The sequence below is a fragment of the Misgurnus anguillicaudatus genome, chromosome 25 (genome assembly GCF_027580225.2).
Source record: "Misgurnus anguillicaudatus chromosome 25, ASM2758022v2, whole genome shotgun sequence".
Classification (NCBI taxonomy): Eukaryota; Metazoa; Chordata; class Actinopteri; order Cypriniformes; family Cobitidae; genus Misgurnus; species Misgurnus anguillicaudatus.
Genome location: NC_073361.2, coordinates 11,678,865 through 11,704,152, shown reverse-complemented (window position 1 = coordinate 11,704,152; position 25,288 = coordinate 11,678,865). Strand labels below are relative to the sequence as shown.

The 25,288-nt window shown below is 45.0% G+C and overlaps 1 pseudogene; it reads left to right on the top strand.

Moving 5' to 3' along the window:
- LOC141362192 (F-box/LRR-repeat protein 7-like) overlaps window positions 1–3,004 on the top strand; it is a 190,815-nt pseudogene extending 187,811 nt beyond the window's left edge.
- Window positions 3,005–25,288: the final 22,284 nt, after the last annotated feature.

Sequence of the window (25,288 nt, the reverse complement as noted above, 5' to 3'; positions counted from 1 at the left end):
AAATCACATGTTGCCCTAAAAAGGTCTAATATCAAATTCTTCACTAAGGCCTCTAGGAGATAAGGTATTTAATGTATATATCCAAAAAAGTTCTCTCTTTGAGGAAGGCCGGGATATCTGAGGCTTCAAAAATGTACAATATGTGGAAAAATAATATTTTTTAACTATAAACCACGCAAACACATTATATTATACCAAATACACACAATAATGTTAACTTAACTGCACTTAAGTTTAAACAACTTGAATCAACTTTTTGAGTAGTTAGAGTATAGTTGATCTATCTAAAATTTTATGAAAATAATAATTAAAACAGTACGCATCATTTATTAATAAACATTTCAAACACTAGTGTGCAATATTACTGTCACATGGCCAAAACACAAGCACACTATACTGCAGTAATAGTATGAGTAGTAAGGAAAAATGCTGTTCTGAACAAAAGATTTCAACCACAAACCTTTACAAAGTCTGTGCATCTAATAGTTAAAAGGCCATGTTTACAATCTACCATCTCTCAAGCCATCCACCACCTCATATCTCTTGAGTTTTTGTATTTGAGATAAACCTGACACTTTTATCAGCTTCCAATAACAAGATATGAGAAAAAAATTTCTGCAACCTTGAGAAGAAACAGCCTGTGTGAGCATCCCTTGACTTAACACCACTTGTGCTAAACTTATTTCCCAAACCAGTTAATGGCTTCCATATTTGCTGGTTTATTGCATTTCTCAAGAAACCCTGCATCATTTTATAACATTTAAACAGGTAATCAGATTCTCTCCTAACATAAAATTACATTGTGTCCGATCTTTATTTTAGATGTAACATAACTGTATCACAAAACAAAACCACCAAAAACGTTTCCTAAGATTAGTTAGATAAATTAAGAGACAAATGTTGACATACAAGAATATTATTCAGTGAATAAATTAAATAGGTTTGCTGATTAAATCCCTGCTGAAAAAGCTTAGACCAGCATGAGCTCTCTAGCTGCCATATACTTACACATACATAGACTTTTTATTGAAAGCTATGTGTTGGCAAATCTAAGTGCAATTGTACACAATGATATCCGAGTGACTCACTGGCGTCTTGGAGAAACAATAGAGTATAAAGAAATCTCATTCATAATTTTTTATGTCTAACTTTCTGTCTCACTCTTTCCTCCAGATTCAGTCTTAAGTATGAGGACACTTAGCACTCCAAGCCCCGCCCTCATTCTGAATCCAAACCTGCCAGATCCTGTTTTACTACACATTCTCTCTTACCTGTCCAAGACTGCAGGCTGCTCTCATGTGTCTAATGATGCTGTGTTAGACGTGGTGTCCCAGTCTGGAGCACCTAGATGTATCAGGTAATGTTGCCACCATTGCCATTCAAAAGATTTAAAAAATTGTAAATGTTGTGCCGTAAAGAGGCTGTGAACTGCATGGCACATCGATTACAAGTGAAGACCATGATTCCATGAGTAAAACACGTTATACCCTGATTGCTTACAAAAGCCTTGGTGATGGATTAGCTATGTAGATCAGAATGCCATGTTTATTTGTGGATTTATTCAGAGTTTAATTCATACCATGAACCTGGGAAATGCATTATAAAAAAAATTGTTGCCAGTCCAGCAGTTATCTCTGGGGGAAGGTGAAGTTTACTGAGTTTTAAAAGATGGACTTTTATCCTCAGTTAAAGTGTAAGAGTCGGTCTGCAGAGTTCATTCTGACAGTAGTTGTCTGTATTGATTACATTGATTTTTATAGTCCTTGTATTTGTGTAGATTAAAAGTGTGTTTTTAAATGTTATGAGTTGTGTTTACTGTTTTATGTTCTGCAGAACAGGAACCTGCTGGAAACCAGTTTTTAAACTGAGTCAGGCCCGTTTAAATTGTATCTTGGTGTTACCTTTTATTCTTTCCTGTATAATAAATGAAATGAAATGAAATGCATTCTGCTATGTTCAAGTAATTCATCCTATGTTGCCAAAGTATCCAAGATGTCTTGTGGTTGAATTTGCTTTTAAAGCATGCAGTATAAATTTAATAGTAGAAACAGCAGATACAGTGTCATTTACTAATATAATGCAGGGTTGGTAAATATGAACAAAGAAGGCTGTAAAAAAATATACAGATGTTTCTTCTTTTACCCAAGGTTGCCCAAAAGTGACCTCTATCAGTTTGACTGAGGACTCCTCTTTTCAGCTCACACCATTACATGGACAGCAGATCGGCCTGGGTTATCCTGACATGACAGACTGTGTATTATTGGAGGACAAAGGCCTGAGGACCATCGACTTTCACTGTCCGCGTCTCACACATCTCTACACCTACGGCGCTGCAGTGTCTGACTTCAACAGCTGTCAATGCACTGCAGCACTTTACGTGAGCTTAGCCTAAGCTAGTGCTTTATGGTGGGAGATTTTGGTCTGCGTGAAGTGGCTCGTCTGGAGGGCCATCTGCGTTTTTTTAAGCGTGGCACACTGCATGCGCATTACTGACGTTAGATTGCGGTACATAGCGCGCTACTGTCCACGGCTTCGGTACTTGAATGCAAGTGGCTGTGAGGGAATAACAGACCAGGGTTTGAGACACTTAGCTCGTAGCTGCCCCAGAATGCGATCTCTTGATGTTGGCCATTGCCCGCTGGTGTCAGACGCTGGACTGGAAGTGTTAGCACAGTGTTTTGAGGGACTTCGAAGGCTGAGTCTAAGGGGCTGTGAGAGCGTGACGGGACGAGGGCTGACCGCACTGGCGGCCGGATGTCATGAACTGCAGTTATTAAACGTACAGGAGTGTGAGGTGTCACCTGAGGCACTTCGACTGATCCGACAGCATTGCAGACGTTGTGTAATAGAGCACACTATACCGGCTTTCTACTGAGAGGACAGCAGAGGTTTGGACTTCAGACATGTAGATGTTTATATTCTGCATTTATATGACTGCATGTCAAGATGCAGCATGGTGGATGTGTCTTAAAACCTAATGAACTGATTTACACACTGCTTGCAATGAATGGCCAACTGTCCACATAAACAATGAATGAGTTTATTTAAATTTCATGGCAATGCTCATGGTATCTCAATTCACAATTTTGCAAACTGATGTGAACTTCACAGTACTTGTACTACACAACAGTCTATTAAGTCACCAACATCATAAGCACTCAAGTCATTTTTGAGTTAGATGTGTTTTACCTTATCTTATCGATAAATTAAATGAAAACATACACTTAACATAATTCCAAGGAAATTAACCTCTTATGGAACGGCTGAAATTCCACAAGGGGGCGCATTTGTTCCTCAGACGTTGCACAATAAACGTGACATCCGAATATATTCATTATAAATCGTGAATGAAAAGTGAGATTCGAATGAATGTCTGTTAGTGAACTAATTGTATACATAAATTATATCGTAATTCGGTCAGAAACGTCAAGATTGTGAGATGAACAAATCGTTTTGGATTAAAAGGCTTGGATATTCCATTTCGTTGGACTTTTGGGGATTTATGAACAATTTGTTTTGGACAATTTCACCGAAGCGTATAAAGGGAAGATTTTGAAGGTAAGTAAATATCCTAAATCGGCACCCCCCGGTTCAGGTAACTAACAACTAGATTACAGTCTTATGACTGCTAAAAATCATATTATGGTTTGTGTGTGCGCTTAATGGAATCCCAAAAGTCTAAGCTTTACAACGATGTGCCGCATGACCGTATATTTTGAAGATTTAATGCAAAGTTACAATGACGTAATGCAGCCTCACGTGCAAGGGAGGGGGTGTACCGTGTACGGCACAGTGTTCCTTATCAGGTTAAACCATTTATGTTATATGGGTGTGTCACGGAGTGACTTAGGGCGGAACCAAAAATGGAGAGGAAAGGTTCCGCCTGGACCAAATTTTTCAAACCCATGTTTACTTCCTGGTTCCCTTTCGGTCGGTCACTACGACGTCACGTCATGACCGACGAATTGGGAACTCGCTTAGAGAGACCAATCTGCTTCGTACTCTACTAAAACGCCAGTGAATTTGGCATTGAGATATTTGCATAATGCTGGCGCCGCCCCGCCAGGTGCGCATATAAGCCACAGGTGCAAATATGGAAATTAGCTTTTTCGCTTCGAAAGCCGGCATTATCTGCTACTGAGAAGCTACTCTCTGCTCTTCTGGGAACGGTTGCTGAAGTTGATTGACAAGCAGTACTAACACAGCGGACGCTCGCCGTATTTTTTGTTTTGAGTTTAGTGTGTGCGTTGTCTCTCCCTGTGCGCATCATCAGCTGAGCACCTAAAGAGTGATTTCCCTAAAGAGTGATACGTGAGAGCTCTGTGTCTTTTTAAAGACATCCACTCTCTCGTATATTCGGAGATCAGCGTCCTTTTCAGGATAGCTTTTCCTCCGTGCGATCTTGGGTGCGAGAAGTACAGGGATTCCAGTGACGGTCACGAGCGATGTCTTCGTGCTTGCGCATCGAGCACTCCGAGGCTGCGTTCGTGGAGAGCTTTTTGTTCTCTCTGTGAGAGCATAACCCTCTTGGATTGCGGAGACGACTGTCGTTTCTACGGGAACGACGTCCGCGCCTTTGTAGTGCTGAATGCCGCCATGGTGCGGCTGTCAAGTGCTCGCAGGACACTCTTCGCATCACTACGCTGAGTAGGACGGAGGATGCGTCCTTCACCTACCGGGCCTTCTCATCCTCAGCCGGTTGAGGCTCCAGTGGAGACTGCAGAGTCGTGTTCTGCGATTTCTGCCGAATCCATTGGACCTCCTTCTGGTCCGTCACTTCTGCAGCATCAGAGGGGTGCCCATTTTTTCCCTCCGAGGCGGTTAACCCCTCTCCGCCCGAACCGTCCCGCCCACATGATTGGTACTTCGGAGCTGCCCGGGCCTCTACGGTCCTCACCTCCTGTGCCTGCCTTTCCCGACGGCACGAAGAGCTGACGTGATTTGCGGCCGTCTCGGCCGGTCAGCTTTCACCCCTCACCAACGGAGCCGCTAAGGGGGGATCCCTTCAGTGGAGCGGGGGGTTGTGATGCAGCTGCGTTCCTGGAGGGACCACCCAACCCTTCCCTCCCGTGTTTGTATAGACAGCCGGGTTCACCAAGATTTATGAGGGAAGCCGTGACCTTCAGTCGTGCGATGTCCACCACAGTGTTCAAGATCGCCACCTTTGGCTATGTCTGGCTTACATGACGGACGCAGACGAGAACAACTTCTTGAATGCTCCTGTCTCACAGACCGGCCTCTTCGGCGAGCCCGTGGAGTTGTACAGCTCCGCTGCGCAGACTGAGGCGATCTCCTAGGTCATACCCTGGCGAAAGAGAGCTGCCCTTGGTCCACCACGCCGGCTCCTCAGTCTGCCTCTCGCCGTCTGCGTCCTGCGGCGGCCACCTCTGTTCCCCTCCTTGGACCCCATCTCGGCAGCGCATGGGAACCGGTCGTCAGCAGCTCGCCCCGCCCGCTTAGCCGCTTCCCGTGAAAATCGGGAGTTTGTGGCCAGAGACGGGAGACCCGGAGTGGCAGCGGATCACTCTTCAGGAGACGGTGATTCGCTCCTTCCCCCGGTAGAGGGTCGGGTGGAAAATCCTTGGTTTGCATCTGTTCCTCCGGCTGTTCAGCCGGTACCCACTTAACCACACACAAGAGTGCATTCCTCTTCCCTCTCCAGGTCTCCGGAGGATCAAGAGAGCCGTGAGCGGGCACACACCAGTTCACCCTACCTCTCCTCTATCGGCAGCGGGTGTTTCCCGGAGTCTGTGCTCTCCGCGCAGGAGACCAGACGACCGTCACCCTCAGCGGGCTCAGGTCAGTGTCACACACACACACACACTGTAGATGTTTATGCTGTCACAGCAGACGCACCGGCAGTTTCACCTGTCTCGCTTCGCTGCCCCACCGCGGGTACTTCAGTAGTGTCGTTAATTCTCCTTGTACGGTCCCTGGATGCTTCGCTTCAGTTCCCAGCCCGTCTCGTTGAGTTTTACGCACTGTCCGCCTCGGTTACGAAATACAATTACCGGCATTCGTTTCACTATAGTGAAAGCGTCCGATGCACATGTACTGCGTGCAAAAGTCGATGTCCTGCTGGCGAAGGACATTTCGAGCCGGTCCCTCTTAGCGAGAATGATAAGGTTTTTCCAGCCTTTATCTCATATTACCCAAAATTCCTTGGTGGGTTACGACCGATTTATTTACGCACTGGCTCTACAAATGTGATCCTTTAGGATGATACGCCGAGGCTCGTATTTCAATATTCAGATCGGTTTGCAGCCTTAGACCTGTAGACGTGTACTTCATGTGTCCATTTCCCCTCGCCTTAGACCGTTCTTCGCTCTGCGTTCATGAGGTGGGCATATTAATACTAAGTACACCATTCGAGCTGTCTCTCTCTCCCCGTGTCTCCATGAAAGTGCTAGTCACGGCATTAGAATCTCAGAGAGAGAGAGCGTTGTTTGCATTCTGCTTATATTTACGTCAACTATAATGGCTCATTCTTGGCAGACGTGCGCGAACACAGAGATTTAATGCTTCAGCATCTCGCTCGTTTAAGTCATCAGGTCAACTGGGAAAAGAGCAACTTTGCCCCGTGCAGAGGATCCTTTTCTCAGTATGGAAATAGACTCGATCGATTTATTGGCGTGTTTTACAAGAGCGCACAACCAGTCAGTTCTGACTTGCCTTGGTTTAATTCGAGGGAAGTACGCGGTCCCTCTGAAACAATTTCAGAAGCTCCTGAACATATGGCAGTAGCTACGGCTGTGACACTGCTCGAGCTGCTTCATATGAGACCGCCTCAGCATTGGTTTTACGATCGAGTCTCGAGGAGAGTGTGGCGCAACGACATATACTGTGTAACCATTACACCTAAGTGTCATTTCAATTTTACCCCGTGGCAGACCCAGCATTTCTGATAGCAAGATATGCCCTTGAGTCGGGTCTCCTGGCATTCTGTAGCACATACGATGCCCCCAGCACGGGATGAGCAGCCACGTATGACGGGCTTGCAGTCTCAGGGGTGTGCATAGCACCCCAACTGCCGCGAGCGGTGCGCTGTATATCTGGGACTTGTACGCTCTGCTATGGAGATGCGAGAGAAGGATGTATTAGCCGACACCGACAACATTGCGACTGTTGCGTTATTTACCGTTAAGGCGGTTTTTGCGCTCTCGTCACCTGTCGCATCTCGCTCGTCATCTCCTCCTTTGGAGTCAGAAGCATCTGAGGTCCCTTCGTGCCATTTACATCCCGGGTACACTCAATACAGCGGCAGACGCGCTTCCCGAGCTGCGCGCCCCGGTGAATGGCGACTCCACCCCCAGACGGTTCAGCTAATTTGGAAGAAGTTCGGTCGTGCGCAGATATATCTGTTTGCGTCGCCGGACGATACCCACTGTCGCCGGTTTTTATTCACTGACCGAGGGCAGCCTCGGCGTGGATGCGTTGGCACACAGCTGGCCGCGGGGGACGCGAAAATACGCATTCACTCCTGTGAGCTTAATCGCACAGACACTGTGCAAAGTCAGGCAGGACGAGGAGAGCCTTTTATTAGTCGCCCCGTACTGGACCACCAGGAATTGGTTTTCAGAGTTAATGCTCCTCGCGACAGTCCCTCCCTGGCGAATTCCCATGAGGAAGGACTTTCTTTCTCAAGGAAGGGGCACATTATGGCACCCGCGCCCCGACCTGAGGGATTTCCATGTATGGTCGTTGAGCGCGCGCAAGGTTTAGGTGATTTATCGCAAGCGGTATCTAACACCATCGACGCGGTACGAGCACCGTCCACAAGACGGGCTTACGCGCTTAAATGAAACCCTTTTCGTCACCTGGTGCTCTTCGCAACGCGAGGACCCCAGAGAATGCATAACATTGTGCTTTTATATCTTCAACATAGGTTAGATGGTAGGCTGTCACCCTCCACCATTAAAGTTGATATCGCCGCTATTTCTGCTCATCACTCACTTATTAACGGCAGATTAGTTGGCCAGCATGATTTGGTTATTCAATTTTAATCAGCGTGTCTGAAGTTTTTGTGAATGAAAACTCTGACCCTGTTAGCATTTGCCTCCGTGAAGCGAGTAAGGGATTTATATGCATTCTCTGTTGACGATTCGTGCCTTCAGTTTGGTCCTGCTGTCTCACTGAGACCCAGACCAGGCTACGTGCCTAAAGTTCCCACCACTCCCTTCAGAGATAAGGTCGTGAGCTTGCAAGCGCTGCCCCCCGGAGGAGGCAGACCCAACCATGGCTTTATTATGCCCCGTACGAGCATTACGCATCTACGTGGATCGCACACAAAGCCTCAGGACTTCAGATCAGCTCTTTGTTTGTTACGGTGGTCAGCAGAGAGGGAAAGCTGTCACTAAGCAGAGGATGTCTCATTGGATAGTTGATACTATCGCCCTTGCTTATAATCTGCAGGGCATTCTTTGTCCATTTAATTTGAGAGCTCACTCTACTAGAAGTGTTGCCTCATCTTGGGCACTCGCTCGTGGTTCCTCGCTAACAGACATCTGCAGAGCTGCTGGTTGGGCGACACCTAATACGTTCACTAGGTTTTACAGTGTTCGTGTCAAGCCTGTCTCCTCTCGTGTTCTTTCCTCGTAGGGGAAGCACAGAGAACAGGCTCGCAGGTCGGCTTGCAGCCTCCGACTGCTGCTCCAAACTAAGCTCAGTATGGAAGGCCATCAAGGCAAAAACGCGTAATAATTTGTTTTGCCTTCCCCGCTGCCTTGGCAGCCTGATGTTGCGGAGCATCCGCTGCCAGCCTCTCACTAGCTGCATCCTCGCGAACCTGTGTTTGGCTCGGGCATCCACATTGCGTCCCACCGGGTTCCTTTGTGAGTATTTTTCCATGGGGTTAATCCTACTAGCCCACGTTTCCCTCAGCAGAGCACTGCTTTGCTTACACAGCCACGGCTGTCATTTATACCTCAACTACGGTTGACTTTCGCCCACCAATAGCCCTTAACGGGGCGGTGGCTTCCGCAGCGTTCCTATACCGCTTAGATAGGGCGCTTCCCAGTCGCTGGCACTACTGTGGGGTTAAAGGAACATCTAGTGCCCGGCCTTCTTCCTTAAAACCCAATTCTCCTTATCCTTAAAGCTGCCGTCGGCAACTCTGGAGGATTGAGCAGTTTCCAAATGTTTACAATTTCATGTCCCTCCCCCACTACCTCCGAGCAACCTCCCTCTTAGAGCTCGTTTTCGTCAGCGCGTGTGCAAAAGTATTATTGTGAATGCATACTTAGCAAGAATACTTAGATTACTTACATAACACTCCGAAATACAATCAATGGTTGATAAAGCACAATTACCTGTTGAGAAGAAATGTGGCAAGCTCTGCATCCAGTTTGAAATCTCGTAGATTCCTTTCAAATGCCGGTCCGATATTGATCCTAGTTTTATTACAGTCACAGTCGCTTTCAATCTTTGTTTCCTTCTTTTCATTGGTTGTTTTCCAGCTCTAGTTGTTAACCGAGAAATCGGAAGTTTGTTACTGAAAGTTCTCTCCGCCATCACGCTGTTCAAACCAAAACACCTATGAATTCAGGCGGATGAACGTGATATTGTAACGCGTGCGAGGGGGATGGGAATCTGTGGCGCGTGCAGGTACTGTGATTGACAGGCAGATTTTACACAGCCCTGCGCTGATTGGACCAAATGAACCAGCCTGCGCTGATTGGACCAAATGAACCGGGAGCGGTGGATTTTTGCAAAACAAATAACAGGCTCCAGGTGGAGCTAGAAGCGCGGGGTTTTTTCTTAAACAGTCTAATTTATGTTGTTCTATCGGAGCATAGTGTTGGTTTCAGTGAATATGATCAAAAAATATGATCAAATAAGTTGCCGACCGCAGCTTTAAGTGAAACCGGAGGGCTTTACGCAGACACTATAAGAGGTCAGCCCTCAGTGGCGTTTTGGTAGGGATTCCCAATACGTCGGTCACGACGTGACTTCGTAGTGACCGACTGAAAGGGAACGTCTCGGTTACGTATGTAACCCACGTTCCCTGAAGGAAGGGAACGGAGACGTCACGTCCCGTCGCCACAGGGCTGCTCCCTGCTGTTTATCGGCCGGTCACACTTTCCGGCTTTCTCAGCGAAATGAAGCTAATTTCCATATTTGCACCTGTGGCTTATATGCGCACCTGGCGGGGCGCCGCCAGCATTATGCAAATATCTCAATGCCAAGTTCATTGGCGTTTTAGTAGAGTACGAAGCAGATTGGTCACTCTAAGCAAGTTCCCAATTCGTCGCTCACAACGTGACGTCTCCGTTCCCTTCCTTCAGGGAACGTGGGTTACATACGTAACCGAGACGTTCTCCATGGCAACAAAATCAGGCTTAATTCGCTACAGGTGCGTAAATGAGGCAGTGATTATTGACTGGGCGGTCCCTATGATGGATAGGGACATAAAAGGTGAGCTGAAGAAGCAGAGAGGAGGGTCGATTTTGGGCGAGTCAACTTCCGCCTTGGGCGGCACAACAAATACCAGCCTCTGAAGAGTCCGCAGGCCCCACTGATCCGGCGACAGCTAGGAAGCGGGCGGAAAGAGTGCGGGGCTGGTCCGGGCGAAAGGACGGCGTGGATGTTGTAGAAAGTGAAGAAGTTTGATCGCGTTGGATGTGCGCTGTGGATACCGGCTGGGTTGTGAGTCGTTTTGATGCTGGAATAAGTTGCTGTGAGACGTCTGGGATCTGTGAAGAGAGAGAAAACACAGTTCAAAGCCAAGAAAGAGTGTTTTGTAGTGAAACATTCCCATCGACAGCTTTTGTTGTTGTTGTCTGCACGAAGGACTGAGTGCTCTGCATCGAAGACGTTGTTTATGTCAGCGGATGTCCTGAGAAAAGAGGAAATAAGAAGAGAGAGATCGATTAGAGGTTCGCTAACCGTGAGTAACAGCAAACCAGTGGTAAATGTTGAATGTTTACATTTTAAAGGAGAGTGTAATCTGTTTCTAAGCGGCCCCACCAGATGTGTGTAGTAGGTGGGCGAGCCGAGGGACGTGTATTGAGTTAACACTGGACAGTGAGAGTTTCGCCATTGGTTGAGGCACTGTACGACGTAGCCAAAGCGATTCTACCCCTCTATTCAGGCATAGTCCCGCCAGGAGAGGAGTACGGACCCTAACCTATTCACTGGAGTGTGTGCTGTGCAACGAGTGAGTGATTTATTTGACGAGAGTACACAAAGCTTTTGAAGTGTTGTGCTGTGTCCTTGTTGTTTGTACTCACCTCAGGAGGGATAGAACCCCTGTGGACGCAATCGGGAGCCGCTACGACGGTGCGTGCCCAGCCAAACCAATTACACCCTGTAACTGTGTCCAGCAGGAGCTCAACGGAAACATCAAGTAAGATCTTCGCCTGTCTAGGGAAGAGGACGTGCGGTCATTGGCCGTTTGGAGTTTATTCAGCAGGACGTTATTGTGTCAGCCCCGGCCGTGAACCCGACAAAGCCCTTGCTGCATTGGATGGTTACGGTGATGTATGAGTTTCAGTTTTGCTCTTACTCCCGTGCCAAGTCGAGAAGAGACTTACCTTCTCACGAGCTAAAGCTAACTTACCCAGTAGGGGTGTGACGAGACACTTAATCCACGAGACGAGACAAGACACGAGATTGGGTTCACGAGAACGAGACGAGACGATATTTTTACACTTTTTAAGAAACCCTCGATGATAAAATAAATGAATTAGAAACTGAAATCATGTTATTTTTAAATGTTTTAACTAATCAAGGACTGGCCCTAACAATTATTTTACTAACTGATAATGAAGTAGTTTCTTATTTTTGGGTAATAAAAATAGACCCAAGTGAGCAGTAGCCTTTAAAATTACATAATAACGAAGATGCAATAATAATTGGTTCAAAAAGTATTAAAACCAAGTTACATTAAACAACATTACATTAACAAACACATTACATTTGTGGTCTATAAATAAAAAGCATTATGTATATATTATAACAAATGCCTGCAGGGGGAGATAGTTGACTCGTCTCGCGGACGCTATCTTCACTTTCACTTTAGACGGAGAGAAACGCTTATTTTTTAGCCAAACAATGTTTAAATTCATTTGAATATTTAATATACGTCCATTTCTTTACAATAGAAATGAACATGCAGACATTAAATCATGTAAACTCTGTGATGGTTCAATCTGTGCTGAGACTTCACATCTGACAGTGATCAACAGACAAACACAACACGTCTCAGACTTCATACGAGCTCCCAAACGAACATTATTGGAAACCCAAACAAAAAAGCAAATGCAGTAAAAGACAGAATATAAGGCATGCACTGTAAGAGGCTAATTACACCAACCACGCTTTAAACGCTTGGAAACGCAAGGCGCGACGCACTGCCTTTTTTAAAAAAGAGCAGTGCGAGTCGACGCGGCTTTTAATATTGCTAGGCAACTGTTATGTTATCTTGGATATAATAACCAGTCAGGCGCGTGCATGAAACACAAGATAACTTTACTCAGGAACTCACATCATTACATACCGTGTTCCCACTTAACGGTCCGTACTACAACAGACCCTTACAGAAAGTTCCCATTACAGAACACCTCCCCCTTTTAAGTAAGGACCCATTCTCAAATGTAACATATGGATATAACTTTTTAGAACCTACACATTTACACTGAAATAAATGAACAACTTCTCAAGAACATCTATAAACAACCAACACCTTAGTCCTTTTCTTTCCCCTTCGTTGCCTGTTTTTTTTTTCCTTCTTTTACAAATTAAGACGTTCAGGAGGCCTTGAAACACGGCCCGAACTGGTCACATAAGGTGATCTACACACATCAGTGTCTCTGGACAACTGCACATCTCTAGTTACATGTATAAGAGTGTCACTCTGTTTCTGGTTTTCCACTGTTGTTTCTACAGGGTTTTGAGGTAGCGGCAAAGGAACTGCTCGCATGTGAGTGCGGTTTCTCCTGACCAGACCACCATCAGTATGTACAAGATAAGACCTGGGAGTTTCGGCCTGGCGAACGACAGTCCCTTGAGATTTCTCCTTTCTCAGCCACACACTTTGTCCAGGTCGCAAAGTTGGTAAGGGACGTGTCTTGTAACGCATGTTGTACCTGCGTTGCTGTCTGTCTTTTGCCCACTTGTCTGTTTCCCTGAATCTCTTAACATTTGGCCAGCGAGGAGTTAGAAAGGTAGGAATCTGTGGTATGGTGGAACGCAGGTGTCTACCCATTAAAAGTTGTGCTGGAGAATAACCATTCTCCAAGGGGGTAGACCGATAAGTCAGCAACGCTTTAGTTTTCTCACCACCCCCTTTCCAAAGTCCTTTCACAGTAGCCACTGCGCGCTCTGCTTCCCCGTTTGCTTGCGGATATCCTGGGCTGCTGGTAATGTGTGTGAACCCATATTCACTGGCAAAGTTCTTAAAAAGAGCACAGCTATATTGTGGTCCATTATCAGACACAACAGTCTCTGGGATACCGTGGCGGCCAAACACATCTCGTAAAGCCGCAATGACAGTGTTGGCTGTGGCTACATTTAGGTGCGCTACTTCTATGTAACGTGAAAAATAGTCTACAACCAGAAGGTAAGTATTTTTCTCCCAGAAAAATAGGTCTGTGCCCACCCGCTGCCATGGTCTCTCCGGCACCAAAGTGGTTAACAAAGGTTCTCTGTGCTCAGCCTTGTGCTGTGAGCATGTGCTGCAGTTTTCCACAAGCTGATTGATGTGCACAGACAGTCCTGGCCACCAGACGGCCTGGCGAGCCCTAGCTCGACACTTGACTATTCCCTGGTGACCCTCATGTATATTGTGGAGGACTTCTTGCCTCATGCTGTGGGGAATCACAATTCTTTGGCCCCTTAGGAGCAGCTCTCCAGCCACGGTTAGATTTTCTCTTTCAGGCCAGTATGGACAGAGGTCTGGTGAAAGGGCATGTTTCTCAGGCCACCCAGTCTCACAGTATTGGATGAGTTTAGCGCAGATAGAATCAGCCTTCTGGTTTTCCATTATTGTATTCAGCCTTTTTTCTGTAGCTGGGAGGGCTTGAATGACCGAATCCACAAACACCTTAACATCTCTCTCATTTTCCTTCTCCTCCTCACTAAATGTGTGTTTCACAGGGGCTCTTGATAATGTGTCTGCAGTTATCATTTGCTTACCGGGGACATGCACAATGTCAAACGTGAACTTCATCAGCCTCAGACGGAACCGCAGAATTCGGGGAGGGAGTTCCTCTAGTGCTTTTGTGCTTAGCAGTGAGAGCAGTGGTTTGTGATCCGTTTCCACTCTCAACTTCAGACCCAGAAGAGAGGATGACAGCCGTTCACATGCCCACGTTGCTGCTAAGGCCTCCTTTTCTATCTGAGCATAATGTTTTTCTGCCTCAGATAGACCCCGAGAGATGAACACCACTGGTTTCCATGTTCCATCCGTCTGCTTTTGGTTCAGTACGCCTCCGACACCAAAGGAAGACGCGTCTGCAGAAACACATGTCTCAGCTTTTGGGGAGTATGATGCCAACACCCGCTGTGAACTCAGTTCTAATTTTAATTTTTGAAAAGCCTCTGTTTGTGGAGCTCCCCAGCACCATTCATTTTTTTCACAGAGCAGTTCTTTCAGTGGGCGGGTGTAGGATGCGAGGTGGGGTAAAAACTTAGTCAAATAATTAGCCATTCCCATCACTCTCCTCACTCCTTCCACCCCGGTCGGTTCAGGCATCTCCAAGATCGCTCTGACTTTACCTGGATCTGGTGCAACGCCATCTGCCCCAATACGGTGTCCCAGGAAGATCATGTTGTCTGTTGCAAACACACACTTCTCATTTAAAGTCAGGCCTTCATCTCTTAGTCTCTTAAGGACCCGATGCAGTCTCTCATTATGTTGCTGCATATCTTCACCATAAACTAATATGTCATCAGCATGACACACAACTCCTTCACACCCTTCTAGCATTTGCGACATTCGACGCTGAAAGTGCTCTGGAGCTGAAGAGATACCGAATGGTAGACGGTTGAACGCATACCGCCCAAATGGGGTAATGAATGTTGTCAAAAGTGAGCTTTCCTCCGACAGTGGAATTTGCCAGAAGCCAGACGTGGCGTCCAGCTTTGTGAATACTTTAGCACCCGCCAGCATTGCAAGCGTCTGCTCTACAGCAGGGAGGATGTGGCGTTCTCTTCGCACCCACTTATTTAGGTGTGTCAAGTCCACACACAGTCGTATCTTTCCTTGGGCCTTGGGCACCACCACCATGCCTGCACACCATGCAGTGGGCTGCGTCACTTTAGAAATCACTCCCATATCCTCCATGCGTTTTAGCTCAACTCGCACTTTATCTCTCATTGGCAGGGGCACACGTCGTGGAGAGGATAGAGCAAATGGAACAGCTGCAGGTTCCAACTCAATTTTGTATGGCTCTTTTAATTTGCCTAGGCCTGAGAACACTGAGGGGTATTCAGCTATAAAGTCTTCCTGTCGCTCTTGTACAGTGTGAAGACGCTGTATTAATGTGTGAGCTTCAATCGCAGGAAGTCCTAATAAGGGCTTAGACAGACCAGCAACTACATAAATGTCCTGTTCTGTAGTTTTATTTTTGATGCTTAGTTGCCCTTTAAAACGTCCCTTTACATCCAGCCTTTGATTTCCTGGTCCGAACAGTACGTTCCCAGGCGGCTGCAACGCTCCATATTTCTTAGTGGAGAAGTTACTGCTTGGAATTGCTGTAACAGCAGCCCCCGTGTCCAATTTGAAAACTGTGTTTTCCCCGTTCAGTACAATTAGCTCATTCCATCCATCAGTTCCCTGATTATACACTTCTCCAAGGAAAGCAAAATCCTCCTCGTGGCCAGTCTCAGACTGCCCCTCTGTTATGTAATGAACCCCTATTGTTGACTTACATTTTTTTGCAAAATGTCCTTTACGATGACATCTCCTGCAGTCAGCATCTCTAGCTGGGCAGTCTTTCCAAGGGTGATTCTTAATGTTTCCACATCTGCCACATCCATATGACTGTTTCTCCATTTTCATTTTAGGGGTTTTTTGTGATCTCCTTTCCTTCTTGTGTATAGCCTCAACGAGTCCTATCGGCTGCTCTGCTCCGCGCAGTATTGGCTGTTGTTTTTTTACTGCCGCACTTTGTTTCACTTTCGTTATCGCTTTCTCTAGCGTCAAATCTGCATCCAACTGTAAGCTTTCTGATAATTTGGCATCGCGTATGCCGACCACGATACCGTCTCTTATCAGATCCTCCTTTAGAGCTCCGAAATCACACTGCTCAGCGAGTGAGTGTACCGCTGTAATAAACGACTCGACGCTCTCTCCCGGCTCTTGATTCCGCTTGTTGAAACGCGCCCGTTCAAAAATCACATTCCTTTTGCTAATGCAGTGCTTATTAAAAGCATCCATAATGGCAGCATATGACTTCTTTTGTGCATCAGTCAACGGTAACACATACAAAATATCCTCGGCATCATCCCCCGCCGCATACATGAAAGTGTTCACCTGGTATTCCTCTGGCTGTTTATCCAGACCCGATGCGATCCTGTAGCGCTCGAAACGCTTCATCCATCTTGGCCACTCACATGTATTGGTAAAATCAAATTTGCCGGGCAGAGCTAGCTGCGAAGCTAACATCGGTGGTGCTGGCGCTTCCCTCTCCATCTTCACTCTTTTTTCCTTTTTCCACCAGACTACCGCCTTTTAAGTGTTACATTACGGTTCAGTTCTCTTCTGACACCATGTTATGTTATCTTGGATATAATAACCAGTCAGGCGCGTGCATGAAACACAAGATAACTTTACTCAGGAACTCACATCATTACATAACGTGTTCCCACTTAACGGTCCGTACTACAACAGACCCTTACAGAAAGTTCCCATTACAGAACAGCAACCACCTAGTCAGCTGTCTTGTCAATCAAATATTGAAGCGTGCGCTCTTTTGCTGTTAACTGTCACATTAGCAGAAACTTTAAAAAGATGACGCTTGCTCTGACCTTGTTTGAGGGTGAGAGGTGCACAAACACGCAGGAGAGAGTGAGCGAGTGGAGTCCGGTTCTTCAAAGCAACTGTAAACTTCCCTCACCACAATGTAAGGCCCGCATCTCCCCTCATTCGAGTGGACAATGGAAAGACGCGAATGACGTCGGGCGCTTCTCCGCTCTCGGCGTTTCTTCACGAGATCTCGTCACACCCCTATTACCCAGCAACGACCCACAGCCCTAGAAAACCTGAATAGAAAGGAAGATACTTACCTTCTCACGAGCTAAAGCTAACCTACCCAGCAACGACCCACAGCCCTAGAAAACCTGAATAGAAAGGAAGATACTTACCTTCTCACGGGCTAAAGCTAACTTACCGTGCAAAGACCCCTCCCTCGCCCTAGGAGACCTACGGGGGAAAGACCATACTTACCTGTGTGTAAGCTTAAGTTAAGGCTCCACTCCATCTGATCCAGGCACCTAGGAGGAAGAAGTTGTGCGAGTTTTGTTCAGTCAAGAACTTACATTGTGTTTATTCTGCCCTCAGGAGTAACGAGGCGCGCCACAGGAGGTGGGCCGTGGACGAAGGAGCTCCGCCCGGCCCTTGCCCTGTTGTCCCCTGGCCCTGCAGAGAAGGCTTCTCCCCTCCAACGTCCCTGGCCCCGTAGTATTCCCCCTGAGGGCGAGAAGCGAGACTTTTTAGATTCCCTTTCACCATTCCCTATTACCTTTTAACTAATTTAAATAAAGCTATTTGTTTTAATATACTTATCTCTCGTTGTTTGGTCATTGGGGTGCTTTTGGGACCTCCTCGAGGTGGAACTTGGGAAGGAGCGAGACGCACGTAGTCTGTGGTCCGTTCCGACCTGTGACAGGTGTTTAAATGGTTGCTTACCATGCAAATGTATCAAAGCCATACAACTTTTTGTGCGTTAAACCCCTGACATAAATCAAAGGCCTTAATAAGAAAATCAACTGAGTAAAATAATATTTAAAATATTTAAATTTATAATTATTTAAATTTATATTTAAAAATAATATTTATAACTTCATTGCACTATTTTATACTAATGCTATTAAAAACATTTACTGTATGTTTCAAAATCAATATTTCACAATATGCCTGTAAAGTGCTGTCTATGTGGGCATCTCTCTTAAGTGTTTCTAGGTTTTGAGACACATTTGGAGTTTGATGGTGTTTCTTGCAAAGCTGTATCATGGTCTTGTCTTTTAAAAATATAAATGAAATATATAATAGTATTTAACACATGAAAGACATGTATTATTGTCACTGTACAGAAAGCTGTGTTTTCCCAAATGTCTTAAAGCTGCGGTCGCCAACTTATTTGATCATATTTTTTGATCATATTCACTGAAACCAACACTATGCTTCAATAAAACAACATAAATTAGACTGTTTAAGAAAAAAACCCGCACTTCTAGCTCCACCTAGAGCCTGTTATTTGTTTTGCAAAAATCCACCGCTCCCGATTCATTTGGTCCAATCAGCGCAGGCCTGTTCATTTGGTCCAATCAGCGCAGGCCTGTGTAAAATCTGGGTAGCACTTTATTTTACAGTACGTGTACTTACCTTGTACATATATGTTAAATAAGTTGTACCTACTGACAGATGTTTGGTACTTACTTTTAGGTATCTACATGGTAATTAACTGGTATCATTACTGTACTTACCAGTGGTACATACTTGGTAGTTATTATGTAATTCTAGATAAGTAATGGGTGATAACAGATACATACTTATAGTGTAGGTATACTGTAACTAACGACAAACATTACTTTACTTACAAATAAATGTATTTAGTATTTACAGGCAAGCTAGGGTAGATGACAGGTATTTATAGTGTACATATATGATAACTAATATCAAACACTTCTGTACTTATAAATTGTACATACACAATAAGTGTGTACTAGTGAATGTACCCAGTAGTTATTCATATGATAGTCAATGGTTGGGTTTGCCTCACAGTGACATGTATATGATGCTACATCTTAGGTGGTAGGTCCTATGTAATAACTGTGTAAAAAGCAACACTTTATTTTACAGTCCTGTTTCCATGGAGTTATCATAGATGTACTAGTGATTGTAGCCAGTAGTTAATGTGTATGATAGTCAATGGTTGGGTTTGCCTCACAGTGACATGTATATGATGCTACATCTTAGGTGGTAGGTCCTATGTAATAACTGTGTAAAAAGCAACACTTTATTTTATAGTCCTGTTGCCATGCAATTAACATGGACGTTATTATGTTGCTTACTGTGTATATATATAAACAATTTTATTATAACACATAGAGCAACACTCACACGCTGTTTGCTGATTCACTCACTTCTTCTACTGCTTTATTAAGTATAGAACTCATTCCAATATGGAACACTGTTGCCCCCTAATGGCAACTCTTCATATAGCACAACATTTAGCTACATATATAACATTTCCTCCCCACTAAGATAGGATGTTCATCCACAAACATTTTCTTAAACACAACCAAAAAGATACACGTTTCCGTGCACAACAATTGAGGTACATTGTTTTACAGTTTTTTTTTATTACATCAAACCAAAAAATGAGGAGTTATCTTACTTGCTGTATAACTGGTATGTTGAAACAATATGTACCACACTCTAACTGAGCTATAACCTTATATTAACTAATCACTGTTCACTCATCACGATAACGTGCTGGTGGTTTTGTGATCCTTACGGGATAGCGTTTCACAGTCTCTGTTTCTATATGTTCTGTAGAGGGTGGTTCAGTGGGCTGGTTGGTTTTTAATGGTTCTGTGATTTCTGGAACTTGATCACCATTCTTTTCTGGTAAAAGGGTATTTGGGTGCAGAGTGGCACAACTATCACTCTGAGGTAATAACACCTGTGGGCTTACAGCCTGGTTCACTGCAGTTTGCTGTGGCTCTGTGTCCGGGCGTGTCAGCATTTGATCCACATGGCGTTTCCATACCCCTGGCGATCCCACATTTACCTTGTACGACACAGGTCCTGTCTTTTCTCTAACAACACCTTGTGCCCACTTTTCCTCCCCCTTCCTATAATCACGCACAAGAACTGACTCTCCTACCTCAAACTGTCTGTCCTTAGAGTGACGCTGGCGCCGTTGTTGTTGGGCATCCTGTGACCTGTGTACTGCTCCAGCAACACTTGGTTTTAAACAGTCCAGTCGAGAGCGCAGCCTGCGTCCCAGAAACAACATAGCTGGTGGTTCTTTCGTTGTTGCGTGTGGGGTGTTTCGGTACGTCAGTAGAAACGCCTCAAGTCGCTGACGCACATGTGCTGTGCCTTTGGATGCTTGAAGGCATGTTTGAATGTCTGCACAAACCGTTCGGCCAAGCCATTGGTGGCAGGATGGTATGGCGCTGAGCGGATGTGTTTGACTCCATTGGACTTCAGGAATGTACTGAATTCTTCAGCACAGGACTGCGGTCCGTTGTCACTCACAAGGATGTGTGGAATGCCATAGTGACTAAACAGGCCCCTGAGCACTTGAATGGTCATGTTGGCCGTGGTTCTGTCCATGATATGCACTTCAGGCCACTTTGAATGTGCATCCACTGTGACCAAGTACATATGTCCTTCAAATGGACCCGCAAAGTCCACATGTATTCTTTCCCAAGGACTGGAGGGCCACATCCAGGGGTGTAAAGGTGCTAGCCCAAGCTCTTTATGTACGCTTTGACAGGAGTGGCAAGATTTGACCTGGAGCTCAATTTGCGAGTTTATACCGGGCCACCACACATAACTGCGTGCCAAACTCTTCATCCTAACTACACCTGGATGTGTTGAGTGGAGCTCTTCCAGAACTCGGGGGCACAGTTTTGGTGGCACAACCACTCTCACACCCCACATGACGCATCCCTGTTGGGTTGTGAGCTCATGCCGGCGCAACAGATAGGGCGACAGCTCTTCACCGGCATCCTTTGTAGCTGGAAAAGACCAGTCAAGACCATTTCAAAAACACGAGCCAAGGTGGGATCAGCCAAGGTGTCACTTCTGATTTCGGTGCTACTGACTGGTAATGTGTCCAACTGAGATGTGTAAAATACCTCTACTGCGCTCCACTTTTCTTTGTGAGTGTAGGGGAGTGGCAGCCGTGAAAGTCCGTCTGCATTTGCATGTAATGCACCTTTCCGATATTGAATTGTGCAATCATGCGCTGACAGGAGGAGCACCCAACGCTGCATTCGGGCTGCAGCCATTGGCGGTGTGCTTTTCAATGGGCTCAGAATGGAGGTTAGCGGCTTTTGGTCAGTAAGTAGAATGAGTTTGTTACCATAGAGGTACTGGTGGAACTTGCGTACTCCAAAAACTATTGCTAACGCCTCCTTCTCAATTTGAGCATAGTTTTGCTCCGCCTTACTGAGTGTTCGTGATGCATAGGCTATCGGTCTTTCCTCATTATTGGGCATGACGTGCGAGAGTACAGCCCAGACTCCATAAGGCGAAACATCACATGCGAGCTGGAGGGGCAGTTTTGGATTGAAATGGGTTAACACTTCCTGTGATACCAGTAGTGCCTTTGATGTCTGGAACGCTGACTCACAGGCTGACGTCCATTGCAATTTCTTCCCCTTATTTAGCAGATCATTCAGTGGTTCCATGACGGTGGCTAAGTCAGAAATGAAACGGCCGTAATAGTTTTGCATGCCTAAAAACGAACGTAGCTGACTGACATCTCCTGGTGCCGGTGCTTCTACAATGGCACGTACCTTCTCTGGTGATTTGTGGAGTCCCGCTGTGTCAGCTCATCAGGACCACTGATGAGGATGTCGTCCAGGTAGCAGTGTGTGTACAGCAGTCCGAGAAGCACTTGGTCCATAGCCTTCTGAAATAAGGCGGGCGATGAAGCTACTCCAAAAGGTAAACGATTAAAACAAAATAGTCCTTTTTGAGTTGAAATAGTCAGCAGCTCCCTAGACTTCTCTTCTACCTCCATCTGTAGATAGGCATTTAATAAGTCCAACTTACTAAAGCGTTGGCCTCCTGCTAGAGAGGCAAAAAGGTCTTCAATGCGTGGGATTGGATACCTATCCACGCACAGAGCTGGGTTGTTGGTGATCTTGAAATCTCCACAAAGCCTCACTGTGCCATCCTTTTTGCTGACCGGCACCACGGGTGTGGCCCAATCACTATGCTCCACTGGTGAGATCACCCCAAGCTCCGTCAGTCGCTTTAGTTCGGCTTCAACTCGCGGTCGGAGGGCATATGGCACGTTACGTGGTGGACAGAATTTTGGTACACTGTTTGGTCTTATTGTCAATGTGGCTTTAATTCCCTTCATTGTGCCTAGATTTTCAGAGAAAACAGCTGAGTGTCTCTTTAATACGGCCTTCAAGTTGTCTTTCTCTTTTTGCTTAATTGCATGCACAGTCTTTAAATCTTTCCAATTCAATTGAATTGCTTTCAGCCACTCTCTTCCAAACAGTGCGGGTGCATCCACTTTATGTACATACAAAGGCAATTCAGCTCATTGCTTGTTTAACCTTACTTTCACTTTGATGACCCCTTCAGGCGTCAAAGGCTCTCCAGTGTATGTCTTAAGCATTATATCAGTGGGTTGCAGTGGTAGTTGCCCAGCGTGTTTCTATACTGTTCCCAAGGGATCAAAGACACAGCAGCCCCTGTATCCGATTCCATCTCCATTTTCTTTCTATTTACAACAGGCAGCACTGAGATTCGTGAATATTTCCCTTTTTGTGACATAGCATACAGTCCCAACTCACAGTCAGTGTCAGATTTATTTTCCTCACTTTCACTTTGATCTTCTCTTGTCTCAACGTGAAAAACTTTCTTCTTTCTACCTTTCACACTGCGCTTACTTGCATTACCTCTCTGTTCAGGTTTTTCCACTTTCTGTTTCCATTCTCGGTCACAACTGTTCTTGCCTTTACTCTTACACATACGCTTTGTGTGGCCTTTCCTCCCACACTGATGACAGTCAGATCTTTGTACCAGCAGGCTTCATCATTATGATTAGTTTTCCCGCAACGCCAGCATTTTTGAGAAAACACCGCGTTCACTTTAAGCGAGCCACTTAACTGCTGCACGTCACGCGCTGCTGTCTCCGCCGATACAGCGTAATCGACTGCTTTCTGAAACGTGAGATTTTTCTCCGTCAAAAGGCGCTTCTGTACGGTTTCAGTTTTAAGTCCACAAACAAATCTGTCCCTTAGTGCATCTTCCAAGTAAGCACCAAACTCACAATGTTCCGAAAGTCTTTTCAATACCGCGACATACTGTGACAAGGTCTCTCCTTCTCCCAGATTTAGTTTGTGAAACCAGAATCTCTCCGCAATTACGAGCGGCTTTGGAGCGAAATGAGCCTGCAACGCTCTCACAATATCATCATAGTCCATCTCCCCAGGCTTATCGGGTGCAACCAAACTTCGCAGTAGTCCATACGTTTTCGATCCCAGCACACTTAATAGCACCGGCACTTTCTTAGCATCCCTAATCTCATTAGCTAGGACGTAATGTTCAAAACGTTCAATGTACGTTGCCCATTGCTCACCGGTCTCATCAAAGGGATCCATATGTCCAATAATTCCAGCCATGATGCGTCCGTCTCTGGTGGCTTGCACTGTAATGTTAGACTCTTCGGAATCAACTCTTAACAGCTACACCAGCTCACTAGCTAGGTGTTGATTTAGCGTGGTTGTTCTTTTTTATTTGTTTTCCAAATTTGACCAACACCGGCAGTTCTCTCGCCGATGCAGTGAAAAGTCTTCAGGAATACACAACTCGTCGCCAGTTTATATTATGTTGCTTAATGTGTATATATATAAAAAATTTATTATAACACACAGAGCAACACTCACACGCTGTTTGCTGATTCACTTACTTCTTCTACTGCTTTATTAAGTATAGAACTCATTCCAATATGGAACACTGTTGCCCCCTAATGGCAACTCTTCATATAGCACAACTTTTAGCTACATATATAACAGACGTACTATTAAATATACCCAGTAGTTAATGCATACGGTTATTTAATGCTTGGTTTAAAGGAATAGTCTACTCAAATTTCAATATTAAAATATGTTATTACCTTAACTAAGAATTGTTGATACATCCCTCTATCATCTGTGTGCATGCACGTAAGCGCTGGAGCGCGCTGCGATGCTTCGATAGCATTTAGCTTAGCCCCATACCATTTAGAGATAAAGTTAGAAGTGACCAAACATCAACGTTTTTCCTATTTAAGACGAGTAGTTATACGAGCAAGTTTGGTGGTACAAAAAAAGTAGCGCTTTTCTAAGCGGATTTAAAAGAAGAACTATATTTTATGGCGTAATAGCACTTTTGGGAGTACTTCGACTCGGCGCAGTAACACCCTCCCTCTCCCATTATGAGAGTGAGAAGGGGAGCGGACTTTTCAGGCGAGTCGAAGTACTCCCAAAAGTGCTATTACGCCATAAAATATAGTTCCTCTTTTAAATCCGCTTAGAAAAGCGCTACGTTTTATTTTTTGACCACCAAACTTGCTTGTATAACTCCTCGTCTTAAATTGGAAAAACGTTGATGTGTTTGGTCACTTCTAACTTTATCTCTAAATGGTACCATTGAATGAATGGGGCTAAGCTAAATGCTATCGAAGCGTCGCAGCGCGCTCCAGCGCGCTCCAGCGCTTACGTGCACGCACACAGATGATAGAGGGATGTATAAACAATTCTTAGTTAAGGTAATAACATATTTTAATATTGAAAATGAGTAGACTATTCCTTTAAAGGACAAAGATACTGAGTACCAAAATGGCACATCAGTAATGTTTGTTCTTAGTTATCATATACGTATGGTATAAGTATAACTTACAATTGGCTGCAGGTACCACACACTTATCGTGTATATACAATTTGTAAGTACACTAGTGTTTCTCGTTAGTTACAGTATACATAAACCATATGTGCCGGTCATTAATTTATGGCCTACAGGTACCACACACTTATCATGTATATACAATTTATAAGTACAGTAGTATTTGATATTAGTTATCATATATGTAAACACCTGTCATTTACCCTAACTTGCCTGTAAATACTAAATACTTATATTGTACATTTATTTGTAAGTACAGTAATGTTTCTCGTTAGTTACAGTATACCTACACTATAAGTATGTATCTGTTATAACCCAGTACTTATCTAGAGTTACATAGTAACTACCAGGTATATAGCACTGGTAAGTACAGTAATGATACCAATTAATTTCCATTAGATACCTAAAAGTAAGTACCACACATTTGTCGGTAAGTACAACTTATTATACCATATATGTACAAAGTAAGTACGCGTACTGTAAAAT